Source organism: Vulpes vulpes, chromosome 5 (genome assembly GCF_048418805.1).
Source record: "Vulpes vulpes isolate BD-2025 chromosome 5, VulVul3, whole genome shotgun sequence".
Classification (NCBI taxonomy): domain Eukaryota; kingdom Metazoa; phylum Chordata; class Mammalia; order Carnivora; family Canidae; genus Vulpes; species Vulpes vulpes.
In genome coordinates, this window is record NC_132784.1 from 20,145,757 (window position 1) to 20,170,201 (window position 24,445).

The 24,445-nt window shown below is 34.7% G+C and overlaps 1 protein-coding gene across 2 annotated transcripts in view; it reads left to right on the forward strand.

Moving 5' to 3' along the window:
* The window catches only part of THSD7B (thrombospondin type 1 domain containing 7B), an 861,577-nt gene that overhangs the window by 629,011 nt on the left and 208,121 nt on the right, over nucleotides 1–24,445 (forward strand). The window lies entirely within an intron of this gene.

The window sequence follows — 24,445 nt, forward strand, 5'->3', positions numbered from 1 at the left end:
TTTTAAGATTTTTTTATTTATTTATTCATGAGAGACACACAGAGAGAGAGAGAGAGACAGAGACACAGGCAGAGGGAGAAGCAGGCTCCATGCAGGGAGCCCGACGTGGGACTCGATCGCAGGTCTCCAGGATCAGGCCCTGGACTGAAGGCGGCACCAAACCTCTGAGCCACAAGGGCTGCCCCTGAATTTAACTTAAAGTTTAATGACTTTTTAATTGGTGATATTGCTCTGCTTCCTGGGTAATAAAATTGTCTTCAGCAGTCGGGTCAGAGAAATGTTAAACATTTCAGAAGCAAGTAGTGGACCCATCTTAGGGAAGCTAAGCTGATTGACTTTAATCTTTGTCTTTTGGTTTTTAAATATGTATTGATTTATTTTCTAAAATTGCTTTTCCTTTTTCCAATTGAAATACGTGTGATTTACAATGTATAAATTTAAGGTGTACAACATATTAATTTGATTTTTATATGGAAGTGATTGACATTGTAGTGATAATTAGCACCGCTTTCACATTAGAGTTATTTATATTTTTTAAACTGGTTGGAATAATGAAGTTCTAGTCTCTTAGCAAGTTTGGTTATAATGCAAGATTGGTGTGTATATGGGCTATACTGTGTATTAAATCTCTAGGACTTATACTACTCATTGCAAATTTATATAGTTTAATAATGTCTGTCCTATCCACCCCTCCCCACCCTCCATCTCCTGGTAACCGCCGTTCTACTCTGTGTTTTTACACGTTGACTTCTTTAAATTTCACATATAAGTGATATCCTACAGAATGTGCCTTTCTCTGACCTACCTTAGTGTAATGTTCTCAGGGTCCATCCATATTGTAACAGATGGTAAGATGCCCTTTCTTATGACCAAATAATATTCCATTTTTTATATATGAGATATATATTTATTGTAGATATTACATCTTCTCTATCCATTCATCTGTTGATGGGCCCTTAAGTTGTTTCCATAAATTGACTATTGCAAAATATGCTGCAATGGGCACATGAGTATATTATCTTTGATATTCTATTTTCATTTCCTTTGGGTATATACCCAGATGTGGGATTGCTATATCCTATAGTAGATCAATTAATTTTTGCTATATCCTATAGTAGATCAATTAACTTTAATATCATTTTCCATAGCATTTGAACAAATTTACATTCCCACCAACAATGTGCAAGGGTTCCCTTTTCTCCATATCCTACTCAACACTCATTATTTGTCTTCTTGATTATAGCCATCCTAATAGGCATATAGTGTTATTTCACTGTGGTTTTGAGTTGTAGTTCTCTGATGATTTTGTTGAGCATCTTTTCACGTACCTGTTGGCCATTTGGATGTCTTTGGGAAAATGTCTATTTCTCTGCCTATTTCATGCTCAGATTGAGTGTGTTCTTTGTATATCTTGGATATTAACCTGCTGCCTGACACATGGTTGGCAAAAAACTTTCTCCTGTTTGTTATGTTGCCATTTCATTTTGTTGTTTCCTTTGCTATGCAGACGTTTAAGCTTGATGTAGTCCTGTTTGATTTTTTGTTGGTGTTTGGTGACCAATGCAAAACATCATTACTAAAACCAATGTTAAAGAGCTTCTTGACTACATTTTCTTCTAAGAGTTTCCTCAGGTTTTATATTTAAGGCTTTGATCTATTTTGAGTTAATTTTTTGGAGTGATATAAAATAGCAGTTTAGTTTCATTGTCCTACATTGTTTTTCCAACACCATTTGAAGAAACCATTTCCCCATTAGGTAAATAACACCTATTCTCTTGTCAAGTATTAGTTGACTGAATATATAAGGGTTTTATTCTGGGCTCTTGATTCTGTTTCTTTGGTCCATGTGTCTTTTTATACCAAAAATTATTCTGTTTTTATCCCAATAGCTTTGTAGTATAGTTTTAAATCAGGAAATGTGATACCTCCATCATCTTCCTCAGGATTGTTTTAGCTATTTGGGATACTTGGTGATTCCATTTCTCTATTAATGTGAACAATGCCATTTGAATTTTGACAGAGATTACTTTGAATCTATAGAAGACTTTGGGTAGCATGGACATTTTAACAAAATTCTTCAGATCCATGAACACAGGTTTTTTTTTTCCATTTGTTGTATCTACATCAATTTTTTTCAAGTAACTTTTGTAGTTTTTAATATACAGATCTTTTACTTCCTTGGTTAAATTTATTACTAGATATTCTATTGTTTTGGTGCAATTGTGCATGGGATAGTTTTCTTTTTCAGATACTTCATGATTAGTGTATAGTAACATAACTGATTTCTGTACATTTATTTTATAAATCTTGGAACTTTGCTGAAGAATGGCCACCAAAACCTCAGACAACAACAGAAGCTAAAGCTTTAGTTAAAGAGAACGGATCATGTCAAATCATCACCATAACATAGCAGTGCATCACTCTCGGTGGTATGCTAGTAGCAGGAGAATGCAATTTTAGGACATTCTGATACTGTGTGTCGGGATGGCACCATTTCAATTTATGTCCCTTCTAATAGCTGATACTAGAGCCCTTTTTTTTTTTTTAAATAAACAGAACAATTAAAAAAATTTGCTGATTAGTTTCAACAGTTTTTTGGTTGAATCCTTAAAATTTTCTATATGCAAAATAATATCAACTGAAAATAGTGGCAATTTTATTTCTTTTCCAATTTGGATATCATTTTTTTTTCTGTCTTATGTAATTGTTCCAGCTAGGACTTCCAGTACTGTATCAAATAAGAGAGAGGTGAGCATGGACAATTTTGTCTTTTTTCCTGTTCTTAAAAGGAAAGTTTTCTGTTTTTCAACGTTGAATATAATGTTAGCTGTAAGTTTGTCATATATGGCCTGTATCCTTTTGAGGTATGTTTCTTCTATACATAACCTGTTGAGGTTTTATATTGTGAAAAGATGTGATACTTTTTCAAATGCTTTTTTAGCATTTATTGAAATGACCATGTGATGTTTATCTCTTATTCTATTAAAGTGATGTATTACATTTATTCTATTAAAGTGATGCATTACATTTATTTTTTTAAAGATTTTATTTATTTGAAAGAGAGCAAGAGCACAGAGGGAGAATGAGAGGGAAAAGTAGACTCTTTGCTGAGCAGAGAGTCCAGTGCAGGGCTGGATCCCAGGACACTGAGATTGTGACCTGAGCCATGGGGCAGACACTTAAGCAACTGAGCCACACAGGTACCCCAGTGATGTATTACATTTATTGATCTGTATATGTTGAATCATCCTTGAATTGAAGGAATAAATCCTACTTGATAATGGTGTATAATCTTCTCAATGTGTTCTTCATTTCAGTCTCCTAATATTTTGTTATTTTTTTCACATATTTCCTAAGTAATATTGTTCTGTAATACTTTTTTCTTGTGGTGTCCATATCTGGCTTTGACATCAGGTTAATGCTGGCTCTGTAGAAGGAGATTGGGAATGTTTTCTCCAGTTCATTTTTCCTCCATTGCAAAGTTTGAGAAGAATTGGGATGAATTTTTTTAAATGTTTGGTAGAATTCCCAAGTGAAGCCATCTGGTCCTGGGATTTTCTGTTTTGGAAGGTTTTTCATAACTGATTTAATCCCTTTACTCATTACTGGCTTGTTAAGATTTTTCTGATTTTTCTGCTTTTCAGTGTTGGTAGGTTGTGTGTTCCTAAAAATTAGGTCTTCTACATTATATAATCTTTTAGCATGCAATCATTCACAGTAGTCTTTTATGATTCTATGTATTTCTGTGGTATCAGTTATAACATCTTCCATTTCCAAGCTTGTGCCTTTGTTTTCTTAGCTAAAGGTTTGTCGATTTTGTTAAAAAAAAAAAAAAAAGATAAAAAAACAACCCTTAGTTTCATTGATCTTTCCAATTTGTCTGATTCCTATCTCATTTATTTCCTCTTTGATCTTAATTATTTCCTTCCTTTTGACAACTTTGTGCTTAATTTGGTCTTTTTCTAGTTGTTTGAGATGTTAGGTTAGTTTGAGATCGGATTTCTTAATGTATCCATTTATTGCTATAAATTTTCCTCCCAGAACTACTTTTGCAGGATCCCGTAGGATTTGATAAGTTGTTTTTCCATTTTCATTTGTTTGGAGTTAACTTTCTAATTTCTCTTTTTATTTCTTTGACGCATTTGTTCTTGATAAGCTTTTTGTTTGGTTTCAACATACTTGTAGATTTTCTACCTTTCTCCTACTGATTTCTGATTTCATACCATTGTGGTCAGAAAAGATAATTGGTATGATTTCACTCTTAAATTTGGTAAGTATTGTTTTATGTCCTACTCTATGTTCTATACTGGAGAATGTTCCATGTGTACTTGAGGAAACTATATATTGTTCTGTTGGATGGAATGTGCTATATCTATCAAGTCCATTTGGTCTAAAATATGGTTCAATTTTAACAATTCCTTGGGTTTTTGTTTTGGTTTTGGTTTTCTGTTTGGGTGATGCAGCCATTACTGACAGTATGGTGTTGAACTCCCTTATTGTTTTTATATAGCTGTCTATTTTTCTCATCGGATCCATTAGTATTTACTTAATACATTTAGGGGCTCTGATAATGGATGTATATCCATTTATGAATGTTATATCTTCTTGGTGTATTGACTCCTTTATTATATAATGTTTATTATTGCCTTTTTTTTTCTCTTGGCTTGGAGCCTGTTTTGTCTAAATAGTGCGATACCTACATTCTTTTGGTATCTACTTGCATGAGATATATTCTTCTAGCTTTTGAAAATTTGAGTGTATGTGTGTCTTTAAAGCTACAATGAGTCTCCTGTAGGTACCATACAATAGAGAAACAAGACAATCTATCCAGCCGTTCTATGCCTTTTGATTGGAGAATTCAATCCATTTATACTTAGAGTGATTATATATTGATATGTAAGGACTTACAACTGCCATTTTTATTCTTTGCCTCTGGTTGTTGTGTATCTCCAGTGTTGTTGTTGTTTTTCTTCCTTCTCTTTCTGCCTACCTTTGTAAATTGATACTTTTCCATAGTGATATGTTCTATCTTCCCCTTTTTTATTTCATCTACTCCAGATTTTTTATTTGCAGTTATTATGAACTTTACTCAAAAATTCCCAGAGATAAAACAGTCCATATTCTGCTGATAATAATTAATCTCAATTTGCCTATAGAGTTTCTACCCTTAGACTCTTCTATATATTTGATGTTTACTTCTTTTATGCTTTATGCTTTTATATTCTTTAACAAATTGTAGTCACTATGATTATTGTTAATACTCTCTAGCTTTTATACTACAGTTCAATGGTTAACACACATTCTAGCAGATTTAGTTTTCTAATTCTGTTCTTCAACTTTACCAGACTGTTATGTACTTTATGTTCTCCTTTCTCTGGTTAATATCTTTTCATCCCACCTTGTTCCTTTCAGTGTTTTTTTGTTTTGTTTTGTTTTGTTTTGTTTTTTGTGAGTCTATTGGTAGTGAACTCCCTCAATGTTTTTAGTTTGAGAAAGCCTTTATTTCTCTCTCCTATCTGAAAGCTAGCTTACGGATCAGTTATTCTTGGCTAGCAGTTTTTATCTTTCAACATTTTGAATATACCATCTATGTGTCATCTGCTCTCTCCTGGCCTGTAGAGTTTCTGCTGAGAAATCTGTCAATGGCCTAATGGGGGGTTGTTCTGTAGGTAACTTCTTTCCCCTGGTTGTCTTTAAGATTCTTTACCATTGATTTTTGACAGTTCCAATATGATGTGTCTTGGAAAAGGTATTCTTGCACTGAAGTAATGGAGTCTTCTCTCAGCTTCCTGAATATGTATATTTAAGTCCTTCCATAGGTTTGGGAGGTTCTCAGCTTTTGTTTCTTTAAACTCTGCCTATTTGCACCATTCTTCTCCTTCTATATACCAATTTTTTATATTCTGATCAAATGCAAAGTTTCTTTTACCCTTTTTAAGTTTTTCTTTCTTTCTTTCTTTCTTTTTCTTTCTTTCTTTCTTTCTTTCTTTCTTTCTTTCTTTCTTTCTTTCTTCTTTTTCTTTCCTTTTTTTTTTCTTAGAGACAGAGCACATACTCACATGGAGGGGTGGAGGGAAATAGGGAGAGGGAGAATCTTAAGCAGGCTGCATGCCCAGTGTGGAGCCCAATGTGGGGTTCTGTCTCACAACCTGAAGATGATGACCTGAGCCAAAATCAAGAGGCAGATGCTTAATTGACTGAGCCACCCAAGCACCCGTTCGGTTTTTATTTAAATTCCAGTTAACAGACAGTGTAATATTGGTCTCAGGTATACAATATAGTGATGGTTTTTTTTTACACTTCCATATGCTACCTCGAGCTCATCATCACAACTATACTCCTAATCCTCCTCATCTATTTAACCGTCTCCCCTCCAACCTCTCCACTGGTAACTAACAGTTTGTTCTCTATAGTTAAGAGTCTGTTCCTTGGTTTGCCTATCTCTTCTCCTCTTCTCTCCTTTTCTTTTTTCTCCCTTTGCTCACTTGCTTTGTTTTTTAAATTCCATGTATGAGTAAAGTCATATGCATTTGTCTTTCTCTGACTTATTTTGCTTAGAATAATACCCTCTACCTCCAACCACATCATTGCAAATGGAATAGTAATATTCCATTTGTGTGTGTATATAAATATAAATATATATATATGCATACATATACATATATACACACATATATATGGAGAATATATATATATATATATATATATATATATATATATATATATATAGACTAGAGAGTCTTCCTGGTTTCCAGCTACCAGTCCAACAGACTCTATGAACAGAGACTGATGGGGTTAGCCAGGTCAAGAGAAGCATGGACTACTTCCAGATAAATCATCTTCAAGGTCTGATCTCTTCATATTGCTTAAGGAAGGCCTATAACATCTAATACCCATTAAGTGTGATGGCCTTGGAAAATGTTTCCTCATTTCATTGTGTATCCTTACTTCTCCTGATCTTTACCATATACACCCTGTATTACCTCCTGGAAAAATGGTCAGGCATTTTATAAGGCTAGTACTTCAGAAGGGTTTAGATCTCTCCCACACTCATGTAACTCTTTCATTTCCTACAACTTAAAAGTTGTAAAAACAATTCTTGGCATCAGTAAGGATGGAAGGTTAATATACTCATTAAGTCTGGTTCATTTCTAGATTTCATTCTTTTAGCTTTAAATATATTCTTCCATTGCCAGTGTTAATAAGCAACAGCTCTGTTCCTTGTCCTAATTTATTATACCTCTTCTGTTTGCATGTAGTTTTGTCTATGCCTAGTTAACTATGTTGATTTTCCTTTCTGTTGGATTACAGTTGGAGACCCAGACTTTCAGCTTACTAAAGTATATAGATAAAATAAAGATGTCCTTTTATTGTTTAAAAAAGAAAAAAAAAATATATATATATATCTCCACATCTTCCTTATCCATTCATCAGTCCATTGACAGTTGAGCTGCTTCCATGAATTGGCTACTGTTGATAATGCTGCTATAAACATCAGGGAGCATGTATTCCTTTAAGTTAATATTTTTGTATTCTTTAGGTAAATACCTAGTAGTACAACTGCTGGATCATATGGTAGTTCTATTTTTAACTTTTTGAGGAACCTCCATACTGTTTTCCAGAGTGCTTGAGTTAGTTTGCATTCCTACCAACAAAGTAAGAAGGTTCCCCTCTCTCCGCATCTTTGTCAATACCTATTGTCTCTTGAATTGTTCATTTTAGCCACTCTGATAGGTATGAAATGATATCTCATTATAGTTTTGGTTTGTATGTCTCTGATGATGAGTGATGTTGAGTATTTTTTCATGCATCTGTTAGCGTGGCTGTCGTCTTCGGAGAAGTATCTGTTCATGCCTTCTGCTCACTTTTTAATTGGATTACTCATTTTTGGATGTTGCATTTTAGGAGTTCTTTATATATTTTGGATACTAAGTCTTTATCAGATATGTCATTTGCAAATATCTTCTCCCATTTGGAAGGTTGCTTTATTAGGTTTGTTGATTGTTTCCTTTACTGAGCCAAAGCTTTTTATCTTGATGAAGTCTTCATTTTTGCTTTTGTTTCTCTCACCTCAGGAGACATATCTAGAAAGAAGATTCTACAGCTGATGTCAAAATTACTGTCTGTGTTCTCTTCTAGGATTTTTATTGTTTCAGGTATCACATTTAGGTCTTCAATCTCTTTGGAACTTAGTGTATAGTATAAGATAGTGGTCCAGTTTCATTCATGTTGCTGTCCAGTTTTCCCAGCATTTATGGAAGAGACTGTCTTTTTTCCCATTAGATATATTTTTTTTTTGCTTTTATCAGAGATTGACCATATAGTTGTTGGTCCATTTCTGAATTTTCTATTTTGTTCCATTGATCTAAGTGTCTGTTTTTGTGCCACTACCATTCTGTCTTGATGACTACAGCTTTATAATATAATTTGAAGTCTGGAGTTGTGATGCTTCCAGCTTTGCTTTTCTTTTTCAAGATTGCTTTGGCTGTTCAGTGTGTGGTTCCATACAAATTTTAGGGTTGTTTATTCCAGCTCGGTAAAAAATATGGTAGAATTTTGTTAGGGATTGTTCTAAATGTGTAGATTACTTTGGGTAGTACAGATTTTACCAATATTTGTTTTTCCAATCCATGAGCATGGAATGTCATGCTATTTCTTTGTCCTCTTCAATTTTCTTTCAATGTTCTATAGTTTTCAGAGTACAGGTCTTTCACCTCTTTGGTTAAGATTTATTCCTAGGTATCTTATTGTTTTGGTACAACTGTACATGGGATAGATTCCTTAATTTCTTTTCATTATCAGTGTACAGAAATTGAACAGATTTCTGTACATTGATTTTGTATCCTGCAACTTCAGTGAATCTGTGTATCCATTATAGTACTGTTTTGGTGGAGTCTTTCAGGTTTTCTTTATATACTATGTCATCTGCGAATAGTGAAAGTTGGACTTCTTCCTTGCTGATTTGGATGCCTTTTAAAAAAATTTATTCATGAGAGATACAGAGAGAGAGAGAGGCAGAGACACAGCCGGAGGGAGAAGCAGGCTCTATGCATGGAGCCTGATGTGGGACTCGATCCTGAGACTCCAGGATCACGCCCTGCGCTGAAAGCGGGCACTAAACCGCTGAGCCACTCATGGATCCCCATGGATACCTTTTTAAAATTTTTGTTGTCTGATAAAAGTGGTGAAAGTGAACATCCCTGTTTTGGTTTTGACTGTAGAGGAAAAGCTCTCTTTTTCCCTTTTAAGGATGACATTGGCTGTGGGTTTTTCATACATTGTCTTTATTATGTTGAGTTATGTTCCCTCTCAGTCTACATTGTTGTGGGTTTTTATCATGAATGGATATTGTACTATGTCAAATGCTTTTTCTACATCTGTTGAACCATTTGCTTACTTTTGGATGCATGTGTTAACTAGAAATCTCTTGGATCCTGTAGTGCATTGTGCCAAGGCACTTTTGTTCTGTTACAGATGTCTAATTCTAGTTATTAAAAAGGAGAAAAAAGTGACTCCTACCATTATGATCCTGAGGTCATCTACATATTGATTTAGTCATTCATTTGGTCAAAGTCTATATTCATTTGGCCCATCAGCCAGCAGGAGGTGCGGTACATCAGCTATATACCTGGTCTTCTATGACTTGGGTGCATATTTAAGGGGAAATAGAGTTTTTGTGAAGTTTGTTGTCTAGTGGGGGATAAAAATGAAAGGAATTTCAAGGTTTTTTTTTTTTAGCTCTTTTGATGCTAAATATAAAATCTTTAAATAATATTTAGGGAGGTCCATGCTAAAGTGACAAAAATTTGAGATGTGAACTATGAGAGAGAAGCAACCATGTGAAAAGTACATACAAGATCATTTTAGGTAGTGAAATAAGCATGTCCGAAAGAGTAGGGTAGGAAAGAAGTTCTGGCAACAAAACGAAGGAAGCTCTATGGATTGAATTGAGGGAGTGAGGAGAGAATTCTGTGAAATAAGGTTGAAAAAGTAGACAGAGTCTTGTGAGACAAAGCAAGGAGTACAGATCTAATTTAAGTATAATCATATGTGAAAATGTCAGGTAATATAATCCAACTTAAGTTTTAAAAAATTAGTTTTAATATACAATGTTAATTTTAGGCATATAGCCTAATTTTCAGTATTTGTATATATGGTAAAATTGGAACAATAATTCTAATTAATAGGTATTACCATATATAGTTACAAGTCTTGTGATGAGAAGTTTTAAGGCTTAGAATTTTCAAATATACAATAGATTATTAACTATGTTGTACATTACATACCCATGACTTATTTATACCTGGAAGTTTGTACCTTTTTTTCATTTTGCCCACTCCTGATTTCCTACCTTTGACAACCACCATCTGTTATGTCTGAGTTGAGTTTTGCCTTTGGTTTTGTGTGTGTGTGTGTGTGTGTGTGTGTGTGTGTTGTTAGTGGTGGTGGTGGTGGTTTTTCTCCCCTCTCTCTACATATAAGTGAGATCATACATTATTTTGTCTTTCTCTCTGACTTATTTCACTTAGTATAACGCCCTCGGAATCTATCTGTATTGTCATGAATGGCAATTTTTTTTTAATGGCTGGATGATATTCTGTTGTATATTTCTATCCTATTTTATCTACACATCCATGAGTGGATATCCAGGTTACTTTACTATTGGAAATAATCTGCAGCGAATGTGGGGGTACACATATCTTTTAAAATTAATGTTTTGTTTCTTTTTTTCCAGATAAATACCAGAAGTGGAATTTCTGGATCAGATGTTCTGGTTTTTTTTTTTTTTTTTTAATTTTCTAAGGACCATTTATACTGTTTTCAATGATGTCTGAACCAATTTACATTCTGATCAACAGTGCACAAATGTTCTTTCTCCACATCCTTGCCAATACTTATTATTTCTTGTCTTTTTGATAATAGCCATTCTAAGAGATGCAAGATGGTATCTTCTTGTGGCTATGATTTGCATCTTCTTAATGATGAGGGATGTTGAGCATCTTTTCATGTGTCTGTTGGCCATCTATCTGTCTGAAAAAAAGTCTATTCAGATCCTCTATCCACTTCCTAATCTTAGTTTTTGGGGGTTTTCTTTTCCCTCTTGTTTTTAGTGTTTTTATGGGGTTGGTTTGCTACTGAGTTGTATGAATTCTATATCTATTTTGGTTATTAACCCCCATCAGATATATGATTTGCAAATATTTTCTTTCCTTTTATAGGTTCTTTCCATTTTGCTGATGGTCTCCTTTAATTGCAGAAGTCTTATTAGTTTGATGTAGTCCCAGTTGTTTAGTTTTGCTTCTTTTGCCTTTTGTGTCAAATCAAAAAAAAAACAATCATTATATCAAGGCTGAAGTATAGAGCTTATCACCTATGTTTTCTTCCAGGAGTTTTGTGGTTCCAGGTCTTACATTTAAGTCTTTATTCCATTTTGAGTTAATTTTTTGTGTAAAGTGTAAGATAGTGGTCCAATTTCATTCTTTTCTTGTGGCTGTCCAGTATTCCCAACAGTATTTGTTAGAGACCATTCTTTATCCATTTGATATTCTTGGCTCCTTTGTTATAAATTAATTGACCATATAGGTGTGGGTTTATTTATGAGCTACCTGTTCTGTTACACTGATAGATGTGTCTGTTTCTAATGTCAAGATCATACTATTGTGATTAGCTTTTTAATATAGTTTGACATCAAGCATGATATCTCTGGCTTCGCTCTTTCTCAGGATTACTTTGGCTACTTGGGGTGTTTGTTGCTCCATAGAAATTTTAGGATTTTGTTTTATTTCTTTTGAAAAAAATGCCATGGGAATTTTTGTAAGGATTACAATGATTATGTAGATTCTTTTGATTAGTATGGACATTGTAATATCAGTTCTGGTCCAGGAGCACAGAATTTCTTTCCATTTATTTAATTTCTTGTATTAGTGTCATATAATTTTCAGTTTGTAGGTCTTTCATCTATCTCCTTGATTAAATTTATTCCTAGATTTTATTCTTTTGATGTAATTTTAAATGGGATTGTTTTCTTAATTTCTCTTTCTGGTAGTTCATTATTAGTGCATATATATATAGAAATGCAAGTGACCATAGATCTATATATTACATTTCTGTATTATGCAAGCTTACCTAATCTTTTTTTCCCCTTAATCTATTCTTAAGATTTTTATTATTTATTTATTTATTTATTTATTTATTTTTTATTTATTTATTTATTTATTTATTTTTGTGGAGTGTTGAGAGTTTTCTATACACTAAGTCATGCATCTGCAAATAGTGACAGCTTTATTTCTTCCTTTCCAATTTGGATGCCTTTTCTTTCTTATCTCTGGCTAGGACTCCTATTACTATGTTGAATAAAAGTAGTAAGAGTGGCCATCCTGTTCTGTTACCGATCCTTGAACAATCTCCAGCTTATTATCATTAGGTATGATGTTAGCAGTTGGCTTGTCATATTATGTTAAAGTGTATTTTCTCTGTATATGCTTTGTTGAGAGTTTTTATCATAAATTGATGTTCCATTCTGTCAAATGCTTTTTTTGCATCTATTGAGATGACCATATGCTTTTTATTTTTGGTTTTGTTAATTTGGTATATCACGTTGATTGTATGGATGTTAAACCATCCTGTCATTCCTAGAATAAGTCCCACTTAATAGTATACGATCCTTTTACTGTATTTTTTAATTCACTTTGCTAATATTTTGAGGATTTTTGCATCTATGATCATGAGATATATTGGTTATTTTTTTCATGTGTTATCCTTATCTGGTTTTAGTATCAAGGTAATGCTGGCCTGTTAAGATGAATTTGGAACTTTTCCCTCCTTTTCTGTCTTTTTGAAAGACTTAGAGAAGCATTGGTATTCTTTTTTGTATGTTTGGTAGAATTCACCAGTGAAGCCATCTGGTCCTGAACTTTGGTTTCCTGGGAGGTTTTTTTTTTTTTTTTTTTTTTTTTTTTTAATTTATGATAGTCACAGAGAGAGAGAGAGAGAGGCAGAGACATAGGCAGAGGGAGAAGCAGGCTCCATGCACCGGGAGCCTGATGTGGGATTCGATCCCGGGTCTCCAGGATCGCGCCCTGGGCCAAAGGCAAGCGCCAAACCACTGCGCCACCCAGGGATCCCTCCTGGGAGGTTTTTGATAACTGATTCCGCCTTCTTACCAGTAATTGATCTGTTCAGACTTTCTACTTTGTGATTCAGTGTTGGTAGATTGTATATTTCTAGAAATATATTCATTTTATATACATTGTCCAATTAGTTGGCATATAATTTTTCATAGTAGTTTCTTAAGATCCTTTGTATATCTGTGATCTGTGATACTGGTTATTATTTCTCTTTCCATTTCTTACTTTGGATACTGTCTTTTTCTTGGTGAGTCCAGCTAAAGATTGATTAATTTTATCTTTTCAAAGAATTGGTTCTGGGTTTCATTGGCCTCTTCTGTTTTCTTTTGCGTTTCTATTTCATTTATTTCTGCTCTCATTTATTCTCTTTCCTCTAACTCTGGGCTTCATTATTTTTCTAATTTCTTAGGATGTAAAATTAAGTTATTAATTAGATTTTTCTTGTTCCTTGAAGTAGGCATTGACCACTATGAACTTTCCTCTTAGTACTGCTTGAGCTGCATCTCTTAAGTTTTGGTGTGGGAATTTCCATTTTCACTGACTTGGAGCATTTTTTTATTTATTTTTATTCCTTCTTTGACCTATTAGTTTTTCAGGAGAATGTTGCCTAATCTTCATATATTTTTCAACTTTCCAGTTTTCTTCTTAAAACTTCTAGTTTTATACTGTTGTGGTTAGAAAAATGCTTGATGTGATTTTGATATTCTTAATTTTAGTAAAACTTGTTTTGTGGCCTAACTCATGTTATCCAGGAGGATTTTCTATGAACACTTGGGAGAAATGTGTATTCTGTGGCTTTTGGATGCAATCTTCTGTATATGTCTGTAAAGTCTACTTTGTCTAACAAGTCTAATGTCAATATTTTCTTACCTATTTTTCTGCCTGGATTACATCCATTGATGTAACTGTAGCATTAAAATTCTTCATTAGTGTATTGCTGGATAATTCTCCTCCTATTTCTAAGTTTTTCTTGATATCTCTAGGTGCTACTTTGTTGTATATGTTATATCCTCATGCTGTGTTGACCCTTTTATCATTTATAATGATCTTTTTCTCTTAAAAATCACTTTTTCTCTTAAAGAATCATTAAAAATTATATACTGTGTATAGATTGTCTTCATGGGGAAAGGATGCCATAGGAGACGATTGCAGTTGTCATGGTATAAGACGTGATTTTAGGTTAAACCAGAATGATAGCAATGAAGAAATAGAGAAAATGTAGTTTTATAGTAAAATTTTTGAGATAAAGTTGGCAAAATTAGTGTAAATGGCATTCATTTTTATAGGTTATTAACCTGTAATTTTTCATGTCTTATTAATTTAGAAAGTTGTTTCAGGTTAAGAAAGGGTATTTCCTTGAGGAAAAAGAGATCAACTGATTCAATTTGTAAAGCAACAGCAAAACTATTAGAGAATCTAAAATATACTTACCAAATGAAAATAGTGCTTTGATCAAGATTTAGCATATACATATATCCTTTATATTTGTGTTAATGTAACTTTATAGTACATGTTTCAAAAGAAGATTTTTAAAAAGAGTAAGTGACAGTACTTCATTTTGTCATATCTAGGAATGAGACACACCCCCATTTATCAAGGCAGGGTAATGATGGTGTAGGGAACTTAACAGCACTGATAAAGACATGGGTTTTATTTTGTTTTATTTTGTTCTAATCTGAGTTCACTCACTAGAAAAAATTCTAACTTCATGTATAAACACAGAGCAGTGATCGCAACCTGGCTGTCCTAATAAGAACAGCGAATACTTTGCCCTTTTAAGTTCTTACATAGATTTGTCTTCCATCTGCATGTGTATGGTATAAATAGAAATTCCCCATGATTATATCATAAGTTTCTTCATGAGGATAAGTACTCCTCATGCTGAGGTGTCCTTTGTGGACTGGTGGTAAATATAGCTATGGGCAATACAATCTAGTAAATTTTCAATTATCTATTCTCCTATTCTGTCTGGATCCTATAGGTGAGTCAGACCACAGATAATCTCAGCCAAGTCTGTTCACTATTGGGACTAATATTAAAATTGCATTTTATTATTAAAAAATAAAGGAATATATGTTTTGTTAACAATTGTTGATTCCTGTTGAGTACCATCATGGTTTAATGCCAAAGAATATAATGTATTCTCCAAGTGTGGGACAACAAGCCAGAGGTTGACTGGGATTATCTAGTTCTTAAAACAAAATAGCATGTGCCAAAATTAATATGCTTGAGGTGAGTTATTTCCAACTAAGTTTTTTTTTTTTTTTAAGATTTTATTTATTTATTCATGAGAGAGAGAAGCAGAGGCACAGGCAGAGGGAGAAGCAGGCTCCATACAGGAAGCCCGACGTGGAACTCGATCCCAGGTCTCCAGGATCACACCCTGGACTGAAGGCAGCACTAAACCATTGAGCCACCCAGGGATCCCCCCAACTTAGTTTCTTATCCCACTGATAACTTGCCTAAGAATAGGATATAAAGCATACACTGTTTTTTTTTTTTTTCTCTTGCCCTACCTTCACCCTTCCCTTCATTTGGTTCTCTGAGAGGAGTTAGAGAAAGACTGGATATTAACAATCAGTCCACTTCATTACTTCCTATGCCCCTTACCAGCCTTTATTTTTCTTTATAGTCCACTTAACCACCAATCAAAATAATGTATATTCACTTAAAATTGCTTATTATTTCCTTCCTACCAGTAAATAGTAAAGTTCCAAGAAAAATAGCTACTTTTTTGCTCTTTTTTTCTTTTTTTAACTATATACATAGCACCAATAGTGCCTGAAACTTAGTAGGTTTTCCAGATTTTTTTAATATAGGACTGAATGATCAAGTCTTGATAATGCTTAATAATTGTCCCCTAAATATTTCTCAGTCTTCTCCTTTTATCCTGCTATATAATAATGGTAGATGTTGAACTATCTTGCCTTTGCCTATCCATTTGACATTTATCATGCCAGGAGCCATCAGCCATCATACTAAAAGGCAGGTGTGACTATGCCAGTCTTCTGCCTGCACTCTTTCCAGGTCTCCTCTTCACATATCATCTCCTAAAGAGGACACAACATTCTTGATTAGTCTACTTGACATGCTCTTTCTCCTCACTGCAGGAGACTCTTTGCTCTTTGGAGAAGATCAAGTGCTACCAGCTCCAGGAAGTAGGATTACTTCTCCCAGGAGAAGTGAGAGGATCAATCCAAGGATGCCCATGATTCCTTGTAATTCTTTTTATGACTTTATTTACCTTATTTTAAAAATTTCTCCATGTATATTTTTTTCTCCCACTAAAATTATATCTCATTGGAATTCAGGACTAAATCTTGTTCATTTCTTCATCCTCAATGTGTAACGCAGTGTCTGGCTCATCAAGGCTATCAATATAGGTAGATTGAATGAATGGAAAGACTAGTGTAGACATGACATGAGTCAACACACATATGCCTTTATAGAAGTTCTGAAGTTTGTGTGCATCTATATGTGTCTATGCATTTGTTTCAATAGATCTTTAGGTAGAAGAGCTATGTATAATGAACATAGATCCATAGAGAAGTCAGCTGGGCAATACATGGTCAAAGACTACAAGAATATCTGATTCTACTGCTCTACTTCACCTTTGATCTAGAATTGAGGATTAGAGGAAATGAAGTTGTATTGCTCTAATTGGACAAGCAATGTTTTTCAAGAATGGAAGAAAGAATATAGTAAAAGATTTCCAAGTGATCCAGGGATAGCTATGTACAATTTTAATTCATCAAACTGAAAAGTAAAAATGTAATCAGTTTTATAGCTGATTCCAGATGGATTATCATTTTTAATAGGCGGTTAATTATCTTTATTAACATTTCATCCAGAGATAACAGCATTTTCAGCTTAATGTTTACAACAATTTTATTGACTTGCTCTCATATATAAAGAGGTATGGATAGCAGAGAGAACAAACAAACAAACAAAAAAACCTAAAAAAAAAAAAATCTGTCATTTAAAGAACAATGTTTCACATATTTGCAGTTACTAGGAAAAGAAAAGTCAATTCAATCTTAATATATTTAGAAAGTTTATATTCTACGTGTAGATACTGAATTTTAAAATACTGAAAAATTTCTGCTACAACTACATATAGATAAGCTTATTTTGCTTGAGCTGATAGAGCATGTTCAGGGACTGAAAATTCACATTTTTATTAACTGAGGTGGTTTAGACAGCATTTTACAAAGTGTTTTGGCACAGATTTGTTTACAGCAAAGATGGGACAAACTTGTTAAACTATTGTGAGGTCTTCTTATAAGTTTGCTACAAAGAATGGATGAAATAGTTAAACCCCACCCTCAGTTACAGAAAGAGACACATTTTAGTTATCTGCATCTTTTGCCAAATGACCCATTTCCTTTATCTTCTACGTCTCTCTTTCTTGTGACATTGAAAAGCTTTTCAAATCGCGACTCGAAAGAATTAATAGTGTCTGTTTTGAGAAAAGAAAACTTAAAATTGACAAGATGACTATGTTTGTGTTTTCATGTTGAAAGTGTATTTTTGTTTGTTTGTTTTAATAGGAGTGTTGCTTTAAAACAAATACACGGGATGTTGCTGCTTTATAGATGTTTCTCGCTTCTACAAGTTTCCATCCCACTCTCCCTTTTTGTTAGTTCAAACTTATCTTTTGCCTAGATGGAATATAGTAACTGCCTATCCACTGTCCTCAATGGATCCTTCCTTCCACCACTTTTTTTCTCCCATTTCAAGAGGGATCTTTCCAAAAGACAAATGGAATTACGACTTTCCTAGGTTGATGTGAATTTAAAACCTGTGACCCAGATCCCTTAGTGTGACCTACAAGGCCCTTCATGGTTTTACCTTTTCTTAATCTCTAAAGGCTTATCCCTCATCCTTCCTATGTTTAACTCCAGACTTTCCACGTTCTTGCACATCTCAACACCTACCAGGCATTCTCCCAGGGCTTTAGTCTTTTGTACCTCTGCATTTCATTTCAGCTCTGACTAATTTTTCTGCTTTACAACCTACTTTTCTGGTTAACTCCTTATAACTTTTCCAGACATGCATCAGAAACATCACCCCCTCCAGGAGATCACAAGCTATCTTGCCAGGCCACCCTCCCCAACCTCTAGAAACCCGTTAAGAGCTGAGAATATCTGTGTTTTCTCTTAGAAAGATGCTTCTCACATTTCATTTACTTTATTGCTAGTTAATCCTGCCAGAGGGTGACATGTGCTCCTTGGGAAAGGGACTGTCTACTCCATCACTCTTTCCTCACCAACATCTGGCAGAGTCAGCACATCATATATACTCAATAATTAACAAAACAAGATGTAAATCCATGCTTATGTATCAAGAATTTTAATGTATATGTGTTTCTTAAGACTGCCATAACAAAACCACAAACTTGGTGGCTTAAAATAAAACTTTTATTCTCTCATAGTTTTAGAGGTCAGAAATCCAAAATCGATTTCACTGGGACAAAATTAAAGTGTCATCAGGGCCATGCTCCCTTCAAACACTCTAGAAGAAAATGTGTTTCCTGGCCTTTTCTTGCTTCTAAAGCTACATTCCTTGGCTAATGGCCTCTTCTTGGGTCTTTAAAACCAGTGGCATAGCCCTTGCTTCATTGTCTCATTGCTTCCTTATTCTGTGTCAAGTCTCCTTCTACATCCCTCTTAAAAAGACACTTATGATTATCTGGCCTGTGCTGATAATCCATGATAATTTTTCCATACCAATATTGGTAATTTAGTCACAACTGCAAAGTTTCTTTTGACATATAAGGTAACATTCCTAGATTCTAGAGATTAAAACTAGGATATCATTAGAGGCCATTATTCAGCCTACCACAGCCTGTTAAATTTTTGAAACAACTTTTTTAAAGATGTGCAAATGAAAAACAATTGGAAACATCTCAAATATTAGAAACATTCATCTAGGGTGAGTTCTTTATTTCTTCATATGTATAGTGTCTACACAAGGGGATTTATGCGAATGATATCACAATCTGGAAAATTACTTGACAAAATATAATGCTGAAATGTCATAAGAAAGAAAATTGGGCTTTTGGTTATTTTCTTGAACAATATATGGAAGTGATATTTCCATTACTTTTTTTGGTTTTGGGTTTTGTTTGTTGTAGGGCATAGGGGATCCACTTCTATCTAGTTCCTATATTATGTAGTTTATTTCTTTTTATTTTCTAATTTTAACCTGTTTAACAATTATTAGAGACAAAGTTTTACTGATAACCTCTCATTTGAAGGAGGAGCCTACTACTAAAAATGTTTGAGGAACTCCTAGTTTAAGACCTCAACTAATGAACCACTGTTCCTAATGCAGCCCTTTTTGTTTATGTAATCATTTATTCTTTCAACAAACATCAATGAAACATTTAGTTTAGTTTATATCAAGCTTTTTTTCTATATAACAGTACATTTATAAAGATGAGTGAGTAATACACATTGGAGATATTCAATCTAATGTAAGACTGTTTGGAAGACTTCTAAATTTGGTATTATTCCCCTTTTCCAAGTCAGAACATGCTTTAGGTTTTTTTGTTTGTTTGTTTTTGTTTTTTTTAATTACAAAGAAACAAAGATATATCCTCCATCTATCCAGTGGAGTGGAGAAGAGACCCCTGTCTGATATCTCTTCTTACAAGGGCAGTAATCTCATTATGAGGATCCCACCCTCATGACCTCATCCAAGCCTAATTACCACATATCATCACTTTGGGAGTTAGGGCTTCAATATCTGAATTTTAAGAGAATACAATTCTTACTACAGCAGACTGGTAATGGATCTGCAGTTTTCTTGGGGGATGACAATAGTATTCTAAAATTGATTGTGGTAGTAGTTGTCCAACACTGAATATCGTAAAAAATTGTATACTTTACTTTAAGTTTGAGATATAATTCACACATTAAAGTTAAAAGTAAACTCTAAAAGTTAATCAGAAATTTATAATTCAAAAGAATGATTTAATGTAAAATATATACTCATTACATGTTTGTTTATACATACATGTATATATAAATGTATACATACATATATTCATACACATACTAAAATATTGGCCCTAGGGATTCTGACTCATTTTGAGGATTTTCCTGAGAATCTCTTTTGATGAAAATATACTTGGAGGAGTGCCTTGTTGGCTTACTTGGTGTGTCTGACTCTTGATTTTGGCTCAGGTCATTCATTTCAGGGTTGTGAGACCAAGCCCAGTGTCAGGCTCCATTCTCAGTAGGGGGAGTCTGCCTTGAATTCTCTCTGCCCTCCTCTCTCTGTGTCCCCTCCTCCCCAATAAATAAATACATCATTAAAAAATGAACAGACTTGTAAATAAGTAAACTCAAATACAGAATGTGCCAGAAGAGAAATATGAGCCAAGTATTTGAGGAAGTCTGTGATAAACTAATTGTAGGATAATTTTAGTAACAGTGTCTCAGAAGAGAAAAGAGATTGGAAGTGGGTCTTAGAGAAGAGTGGACATTGTGGTTTCATAAAGGTGACTAGTTCTGTGTGACCAGGAGATATGTAGGTGTTAGAATACAAGGTTGGAAATACAAGTTAGAGTTAACTTGTATAGGAACTCAAATGGCAGAAAGGCTGTTACTCAGGATACATTTTTTTTTTAACCTAAATAATGTTTGAACTTTTTAAAAGGGATATCCAGCAAAGCTTCATTGTTACTAAAATTACTTTAATGATAAAACTAAAGAATGTATCAATATAAAACAGAATTTCCTTATACTCATGGGACAGAGCTATATAAAGCTGAAAGAGATATAAAATTTTATTTTTTTTAATGTTTTTAAGAGTTTATTTATTTATTTATTCATGAGAAACACAGGAGAGAGAGAGGCAGAGACACAGGCAGAGGGAGAAGCAGGCTCCATGCAGGGAGCCTGACGTGGGACTTGATCCCAGGTCTTCAGGATCACTCCCTGGGCTGAAGGCAGGCGCTAAATCATTGAGCCACCCGGGCTGCCCGACGTATAAAATTTTAAATGTTGAAACTTGAAATCTACTGTTCTCTAAGGAATACCTGCAGGGTTTAAGAGCCATGGCCATACCTGTAGAACAGCTTTAGGACAGTAGTTCTCAACCTTTTTTCACTCTGGGGACTTATATATCCCATAATGTTTGCTTAGCATACACTCAGCAGTAGTAGATACTCCCAATGGTTGCCTCATATGTAAAAATGCTTGAGGACAGGCGAAACCAGGAGATCTTGTTCTCTGTACTTTTGTCTCTGCCACTGATTCCACAAATTTCAAAATGTCAAGACCTTGCTGCAATAAGGTTGTTGAGGCACCTGGTTGGCTCAGTCAGTTAAGCTTCTGCCTTCAGCTCAGGTCATGATCCAAGCGTCCTGGGATCAAGCCCCACATCAGGCTTCCTGCTCGGTGGGGGCTCTGTTTCTCCCTCTCCTCCTGCCCCCCCCCCCCACTTGTGTTCTCTCTTTCTCTCAAATAAATAAATAAAATCTTTTAAAAAACATAAGGTCGTTAATCAGGGCTGTGATAGGATTTCATATTTGTTTTGGAAAGATCATTCTGATTTCAGGTTTGAGGTTGTGGATTAGATAAAAGAAAAATTAAAGGTAGAGGAACCGGCCAGAAGAGAGTTGTAGCAGCCCCTGTGAGAATGAGAAAAGGCAGAGGCAGTAGGGGAGCAGAGTAAAGAAATTATCTGAGAGGGTGACAACAGTGGTAAGAGGTGGAAGAACAGGGCACAATCAGCAATACTTTTGAAAATTGGGTCGGGAATGGATGGGGACACTGGCAAGAGTACAATACAAACTTGAGAGTGGAAAGTGGAGAACTCAGTTTCAGAAAGTTTGCAGGCTGAGAAGAACAAAGAAGTTAAAATAATTGAAAATAATTGAAGTTGGGAGAAAAAATCACTAATTATAGGTCTGGAGTATAAATATTGGCATAGTATCTAGGTGGCAGGGTGATGTTGAGAACAGAGATTTTCTCAGAATGCTAGGCCATCTTTTTTATTTGGGATGATGAGAGACAAATCATCTACCTTCTGCTCAAACCTCCTCACTGACTAGAAACTATCCTACAACAGTCAACTGAACAGCTGTAAAATTGGAAAGATCTTTTTAAAATCTAGATGGAGCTCCCTCTACTCACTGGTTCCAAATTAACTTTCTTCAATTAAAAAACCTAAAATATTGTTCACATAAGAATATTTCAAAAAAATCTGAAAAATATATATCTATATATTCAGTATAATGTATATATGATTCAATATAATGTCCCCTACATTTACAAATTTATAAACATTTTATTTTCCAGGCTGAATGCTGAGGGGAAAATGCTTGGTCCTTTTTGTTCAACATTTTGATTAACAGCTCCGATAAAGACACAGATGGCATGCTTATCAAATTTTGGGATGATATAAAGCTGAGAGTTATAGCTAATATGTTGGATGTCAGAATCAAGATCCAGAGTGCTTAACAAGCTAGCATAATGAGCTACAACTAAGAATAGGAGAAAAAAGATAGGAAAAAGCATCGTTCTGCATTATGGTACCCAAAAGGCAACTGAACATACATACTCAGGCTGGGAGAATACAAAACTTTATAGCAGATTCTAAAAAAACAAGACTTTCAAATTTGGCTACAAACTGAAAATGCATCATTGTCGCTCCACAAGCTATGCGTTTCGTTTATTTTAATGTTAACTTCATCTACTGGGAAGTATTTGAGATAATTAACAAAACATGCACAAAAGTACAACCTAAGTGGCCCAGAGGAAATGGGTAAATACATTATAATATGGAGAATATTGTACTCCTTTTTTAAAAATTTTTATTTATTTATGATAGTCACACACACACACACAGAGAGAGAGAGAGAGGCAGAGACACAGGCAGAGGGAGGAGCAGGCTCCATGCACCGGGAGCCCAATGCAGGATTCGATCCCGGGTCTCCAGGATCGTGCCCTGGGCCAAAGGCAGGCGCCAAACCGCTGCGCCACCCAGGGATCCCCTACTGTACTCCGTTTTATTCAAGGGACATTGAGCATCTATTTTGGCTGAAGAGTAGTGTTTGCCTATTGTACATCTACTATTCTTCACTTTTTTAGATCATATTTTCTTCCTTAGAGTGGCCCTGTTTGATTACCCATTTTATTTTTTTATTTTTATTTATTCATTTTTTAATTTACTCATAAGAGACACAGAGAAAGAGGCAGAGACACAGGCAGAGAGAGGCAAAGAGAGAGAAGCAGGCTCCATGCAGGGAGCCCAACACGGGACTCGCTCCCAGGTCTCCAGGATCATGCCCTGGGCCGAAGACATGCTAAACCGCTGAGCAATCTGGGCTGCCTGTGATTACCGGTTTGTTTTTGTTTTTTTTAAAGATTTTATTTGTTTATTCATAGAGACACAGAGAGAGAGAGAGAGAGAGAGACAGAGACAGAGACACAGGCAGAGGGAGAAGCAGGCTCCATGTAGGAAGCCCTACGTGGGACTCGACCCGGGGTCTTCAGGATCACACCCCGGACTGAAGGCAGCACTAAACCGTTGAGCCACACAGGCTGGCCATGATTGCCCATTTTAAATAATATTCCCTTATTCTGTTCCCTGATCAGTTTTGTCCTAGCACTTAAGAAAATTTGAAATTATATTTCCCGTTTATATATTTTCTTGATATATCTGTCAATAACTAAACTACAAGCCCCAAGAAAGCAAGGATCACATAACTTTTGTCTCACACTGCATAACCAAAGTATAGCGTAGTGCTTGACACATACTAAGTATTCGATAAATCCGTCCTGCATTAGTGAATTAATGAGCTTAAGAGTTGGATGCTAATAATTTGAAAAGGGAGAAAAACATGTAAGGAGATAAAATCTAATATAAATCATGTTTTACATGGAAGTATGACCATATTTCTGTAAGAGTATAGAACCAGTCTGGCAAAGTTGGGAAAAATGCTCTTGAAGCAATGGACTTGAGTGAGGGTTCAAAAGATGAGTGGAAGTTCATTATAAAGAGAGACACTTGTAAAAGAAAAGACTGAGGAATGAACATAATAAGCAAAGGAAGGAGTCATTCAAGGGCAGAAGGTGCGTGGGGAGCAGTGGGAGGAAGTCCAGTATGGTTGTAGCAGATGGTACATGAAATCTGTGGCTTAAAGTGATATTGGGACACCATGTTCCCTTTACCATCATTTAAGTGCTTACTGCCAAATAGAAACATATTGGAGAAAAATGAGCATAATAATCAAGGGCTAGATATTGCATACGAGCTTCATTATAAAACACTCTATATTTAGCCTGAAAAGTAAAATGTTTATA